The 6,428-nt window shown below is 35.7% G+C and overlaps 1 long non-coding RNA gene across 3 annotated transcripts; it reads left to right on the forward strand.

The window, feature by feature from the left end:
* The first annotated feature begins 250 nt into the window (after positions 1–250).
* Positions 251–6,016, forward strand: LOC306995900. 3 transcript variants are annotated; one of them, XR_013796942.1, is made up of 5 exons: positions 303–2,103; positions 2,596–2,839; positions 2,966–3,062; positions 5,025–5,149; positions 5,344–6,016. It is a non-coding gene; the product is annotated as an uncharacterized lncRNA (long non-coding RNA). The 3 variants fall into 3 exon arrangements; XR_013796943.1 differs by having other exon boundaries at positions 2,596–2,701; XR_013796941.1 differs by lacking the exon at positions 2,596–2,839 and having other exon boundaries at positions 251–2,103.
* The last annotated feature ends 412 nt before the right edge of the window (positions 6,017–6,428 follow it).

A 6,428-nucleotide genomic window follows, 5' to 3' on the forward strand; every position in this document is an offset into this window, starting at 1 on the left:
AGACTGTGTCTTAAGACCTAGTATGACCAACTTAGGGGTTAGTAAGGGGTAATCAGTCTTACTGTTCGGTATCAAATTAGACCAATCTACGTTTTTGTTACCGAAAGTTGTTAAACTTTTTTGTTAAAAAGTGATTAACAGTCTTAAAGAAAACAATTAGATGCCTAACTTGTAAGACTAGTCTCAGCAGTTTTAGCAAACGGCCTCAGGTGACGCAACTCACATTACTTGTACCCCCAACACTGCAAGTATATAATATTTCAAGCTGGAACAGGCAGGCATTAAGAAATCGTAGAAGCAGGAAAGTCAGCAGGAGTTTTTGAATAGAAATAAGCTGTCCGGTTAGGGTTGTGAAGATCATTCCACCAGCAAGGAACAGTGGACAAAAATGTTCTGGATAGTGATTTTTTGCCTCTATGCGATGGTACTGCAAGGTGCGCTCACACACCGATCACAGGCTTCTGGCTTCTGGAGGTAGGAGCACATGGCTGTTCTTTTCTCAGGTAAATATTTGAAATTGTTTTTTTGTGAACAATGCACAATATTGGGTGTTGTACATTGTAAAAAAAATCTGACGGAAGAGTGACCTCTGACCCGACGTATTGATGAACGCGGAAGCGCAGAGGAAAGAGAAAAAAAAGAAAAGAATTAGAAGTCAAAAATAACAATTTTAAGAGATAAATGTCAGAGGATCTTGAGTTTGTTGCCCCGCCCTATTTGATTGAAGTGCCTAATAGTAGTTAATAGGCTATTTCAATTATTTTTTTTATTTGATGTGGCATGAGTGCGGATCGGGCCGAATTTTTCAGTCCGAGCCCGGCCCGCGTCCGACAGAGCAGTAACCGAACCCGACCCGAGCCCGACAGGCGCCGCATAAAGATATTTATGTTCGAGCCCGACCCGAGACCGGCAGTTAAAATCCCATTTTTTTCTCATACTAATGACAATTGTACGTTTGTTTGTGTGGAAAGCCCGCTTTTATTAAGCAACTGTAGGAAGGCAATCGGAAATGTCAACAGGATGAGCGCATCAGCGCGCGGAGCAACAAGCGCTCTTAACACCTGGCGCGCGCACATTATGCACGCGTTTCGTTGTCACGGCTACATAAACAAATGTCCGCTCCGCACACAGAAAGACGGATGTTATGGTAATATTTTACATGTATTTTAATCACAAAAACGAACGTTTGCATCAAGTGAAAGCATCAGGCACATCGGCTACATACATAATAAGCTGTTTTAAATTTAAAATGTTCAATGCCTTATCGCGCTGATGTGACCGAGCCCGACCTGAACCCGATCATTTCTAAATATCTGTCCGAACCCGGCCCGTCGGGTACCGTCGGGCTCGGGTCGGGTATCCATCCTCTAACGTTATACTGCACTCCATTCCTGGACCTTTGAGGACACCTTTACAGATCAGCAGGTTCAGTAGCCTACTGTTTGGGTCAGGGGTGTGTGTGGGGCTGGGCTTTAGGGACTTTTAATAATTTTAATAATCATATACACAAAATTATTATTGCACATTGGGATTTTATACATTTGATGTTGTTTTGAGGGTTATTTTAGTGTCTTTTTTTAACATGAGTCCAAAATTAAAATTCAAAAAAGTGTATATATGGGTTGGTTGACATGACATGGCCTTTTTTTGGTCCAATGTGTCAAAGTTAAGTACTAAATTATAGAAAAATATGTCAACAACTGATGATATTGTCCAGAAAGTGCTGTTTTATACGAACATATAGAGCATTCATGGTATTAATCTTCCATGTTTTCACAATTTTCAGCAAAAAGCTCATATGTGTCCCAAGCACATTTCACAAATTTTGATTTTGAATAAAAACAAGAAAATTAATTAATTTTCTGTTTATTCAATCATATATTGATAACCCAGATGTCTTCTTGTGAGTCTGCTAGACGAAAAGTTCAGGCATAATATTTTGAAGCCACCCTTAACTAAAACCTTTTATCCCAAAAATGGTATGGTGTGACGCCATATTCCTTTTTTTAAACATGCAATTGTTTGGAGACCTAAGGGAAGTGGGGGTCCTCCTTCTGTCAGGAGGAAGAACAACACCTCAGAAGGACAGTGAAAAGTTACAAGGTGAGTTTTCTATCTTCATGTTTTCAAAAAAAAAAAAAAAATCAAGTATATCCGGCACTCCTGCTTCAGTTCCCAGTTCGTCTTTGGTGTGACGCATTTTACACAAAAATGCCCAAATAAAATTACTTTTCATTCAATATAACCTTTAAACCTGTATTGTCATATTGTAGTTAGTTAGCATGGTTTTAGCATGTTAGCATAAAAGCACATTGCTTAATGTCATGCTAAGTACATGAAACCTCATATGGTGTGACAGCGTTTTCCTGTCACACCATATTACTATTTTGTCACACTATATGATATGAACTGCATTTAAATACATAAATAATGCTCTTAGATACATATTATTTAGTCATTTTAACACGATATTATTCACACATTTAATATCTATACACCTACTCAATTTGGTGAATCCCTATTATCCCATTTTCAAGCTGAATCCATGTTAAACTACAGCATTTTGTCACTCAAATGTTTCCCTTTATTTTTCAGTTTGAGGTTCAGTAGATGTGAGTAAAGAAAGAACAAAGAAATACAGGGAGAGATTAAATGCAGATGCTGTAAGGAGAGAGGAGGTCCTGAGGAAAAGACAAGCAAAGTAAATGTAAACATGTAACTTTGATGCAGGGAGCTGCATTAAATAGCCTATGCCAGTTGTACAATGTGCAGTTATATTGAGACCAAGTTGAAAAGCTCATTATAATTGAAAAACTCGGCTCAAAAGAAAGCTCTACAGGTAAACACACACACACACACACACACACACACACACACACACACACACACACACTCGCTCACGCATTATTTTTTGCAGTATATTTCTGAAATGCTTGTGTACATGATTGAATTTGTCTATTTACAGATATCAAGAGAGAGAAAAATGAAAGGGGAGGTTTTGAAACATTCAGAGTGAATTCTCTTCCACCATCAAGAAGAGAGAAACTTAGGGAATTATGAAGGTATGCACAGTTAAAATACAGGATAAAGAAGAAAAATATGAGAATGAACCCCTGGAACCTCATTTTCTTTGTGATTTTTGCTGTAACTGAAACAAAAATTCACTTGTCAAACTAAGTTTGGTTGCTTGTTAAATGCAGCTAATACAGATTTTTGCATACAGATTGTTGTGTGGTGTGATTAATCATTCGGCGTGACCATGTCATTTGGTGTGACATTCAGAATTTTGAAAGGCCTTTTGTTTATTAATCATAAAATCATCAATGTGACAGATGGAGAATATTGCCAGCAAAGGTTACAAGCATTTTGGTACTTTTATAACAAGGTATTCCCAAATTAATTTGAAGTATATTGAAAGATTACGAGTAAACGTCTTTCTATGAGTGTTGATAAAGTAAAATAATGCAAAATTTAACATATTTGCACATAAGAAATGCTATACTTTTTATATAGTAATGATAAAGAATCAGGATAAATTGAATTACATTATCTCATTATACCCCTTTTTAATTTAATACACAATAACATTCATGTCACTAAGACAGTAAACTAGTGAATAAATGTAAATTTCGGGACAAAATCTACAAGACCACATATATATTTGGAAATATAAGAGTTGGTAGGATATAACCCAATGAGCTCCATGACTTACATTTGAGATTTTTATAAAAACTTTTTTTCAGCCAAATATGTCAACCACCCATATATATATATTTTAATTAACACATTAACAGCAACAAACACAAGTTGCCCAACAAAAAGGACATTCAATATATATTACACATGAAATTACAAAAACAGAGCATTATATTGAAAATTAAAATTTACAATATATAGGACCAAGAGAGACCAAGGAGAATACACAAAAGCAAGAACAAACGTAGGCAGAAAATAGATAAACCAATAAATCAATAAACTAGATACGAGATATACGTCATACCAACCACAAAATATCATAAAAATTATTTCATCAAAATAAGTTATGACAACATGTTTTTACATTGCTTTCACTCATCAAAATAAGTTAGGCAAATTTGTTTAGTTATATAATATTTCTTAAGATTTTTAAGTCAGTTAATGTAATTTAAGTTGGAATGATTTAAACACCCAAGTTGATTATACTTAAAAATGTTACTTTTGTTTTTTTACAGTGCGGTGTCTTTGTGACTCCAAGATATGGAGTCCATATCAGTTATATAGTTAATCTTCTTATATAGTTTTTATATAAATCTTCTTATATAGTTTTTATATAAATCTTATATAGTTAATATATAACTGTATATCAGTAATATTAGTTATATATACCTGTAAAATATGTAGGCAACAAAAAAAGTCAACTTTTCTATTAAGGTTTGGGGGGGAAGAGGATTCTAGTGAATCACTGAGCATCAGTAAAAACCCAAATTAGTAAATTGATTGAGCTGATAAGTGATGAGCAACTAGGCAGCATAAATATGGCTAAACACATCTACACACATCAACAAAGAGTCTCAACATGGCTTACAGAAAAGAGCTTTGCATTGCTGGTAAGTCTGCTTTTACAATTTAGTAGAGACAGAACATTCTCAGTAAGTTACTAGACTTCATTTACAAGGAAAGACACACGGTTTAAAGTTGTTGTACAAGATGAAGACGAGTTCATGTAGCACATCCTAATTCTCTTTATCAGAGTTACCAATAACTTTAACTAAATAAAACAGCGGTATATTATCAATATCCCAGATCAAATCCCTCACCAATGTCTATATTTTCAGCTGTTTTTGGTCACACTTTATTTTAAGGTGTCATTTTACAGTGTAATTATATATTTAATTAACTAACAACTAACTGTACTTACTATAGGATTGGTTTAGTTGCATGTAATTATGCATAATTTACTGTTATGACATGTAACGTGTAACAAGGACTGTAAAATAAAGTTTTACCCTGTTTTTTTTATTTGAATGTTTCTCTTGCATTTGTAGGTGTACTCCTGCTACTGTCTTTACTACAATCCACTCAATCCGCATCTATTGCCGTTAAAAAAGTGGCAAAGTCTATCGCCGTTGCAAAAATGACAGAGTTGGGTGAAGATGCGTTGACATTTCTGGTGGGTTTAAAAAAAAAACTTCTTTTTTTTTAACTGGTTGAGCAATCATCTAGTTTTTGGTTGATAAGGAACATTATCTAGGGCAAAGATAAGCCGTGAACCAGGAAATTAAATGGTGATGTACAGATTTCAGAGAAAAACTAGAGTTGCTCTAAAAAGTGACTGGTTGTGACTGGTTGCTTTTCTCCCCCCAGGAAAATTCAGCTTCATCGGTCCTGAGGAATCGGTCAGGGCCCCACGCGGTCGGATGCATCAGGGAGCCGAAGGAGGATGAACGCCTCAACTGCGCTCTCCTCTCCACATTCAGCGCTTACTTGCAGACGGCATCTGGTCTCGATGAGGAAACTGAGCTGTGCGAGAAGCTGCTAAACATAGGAAAGCGTGTTGAGGACCTAAAAAACGCGAGGTGCAGCCCATCGTTGACAAATACCTGTGAGGAAATATTTCACAAGGATGAGCATCCTTACAAGACCTTAGAAAAGGTGAGAAGCCTACTTGTGCTTTACATACAGTGGATCGCCAGACCGATGGAGTAGCTACTGCTAAGCTGGTTCAGTTATTTGTAGAAATTATTTATTTTTATTTTATTTATTGTGTTTTATTTATTCATACATGATCTTTGTATCATTCTTGCCTCTGAACATTTCTGCATGTCAAGTAAAAGGCCTGTAATGTTTAAAGGTTTTAGATCTGCTACGCTTGTTTTCAAGCAATCCCATTTTTGTACACTCTCTCAGACAATGTCACATGAAATCATGCGGAATATGATATCTGAGCATATGAACATGTCATCTGATTATTACTGTCTGGGTCCCAGACAAAGAAATAATAAATCTTAAAACTTTATGTACTCGATTTTCTTTTTCTTTTCTTTTTTGGTGAAAAAATTGCATAAACTTTTAGTGTTGTGAAATCAATGAGCTATATCTTATGAATTGAGCAAATGTGAGTAAAATATATTAAGAGTAGATCTGAATAATTTGGTACCATGCATGAAAACTTTAATTGTAAAACAATGAGTAATGTGAGCTTATTTAATTTGAAGCCACTAAATGTAGCATTAAAAATAAAATAAAAAAATTAGCAAGCAAAATATGTGCTAACATTACTAACAGAAGCATTATTGCAATGGTGCACACACACACACACACACACACACACACACACACACACACACACACACACACACACACACACACACACACACACACACACACACACACACACACACACACACACACACACACACACACACACACACACACACACACACACACAC

The sequence above is a fragment of the Phoxinus phoxinus genome (genome assembly GCF_949152265.1).
Source record: "Phoxinus phoxinus genome assembly, chromosome: 3".
In the NCBI taxonomy this organism is placed as follows: domain Eukaryota; kingdom Metazoa; phylum Chordata; class Actinopteri; order Cypriniformes; family Leuciscidae; genus Phoxinus; species Phoxinus phoxinus.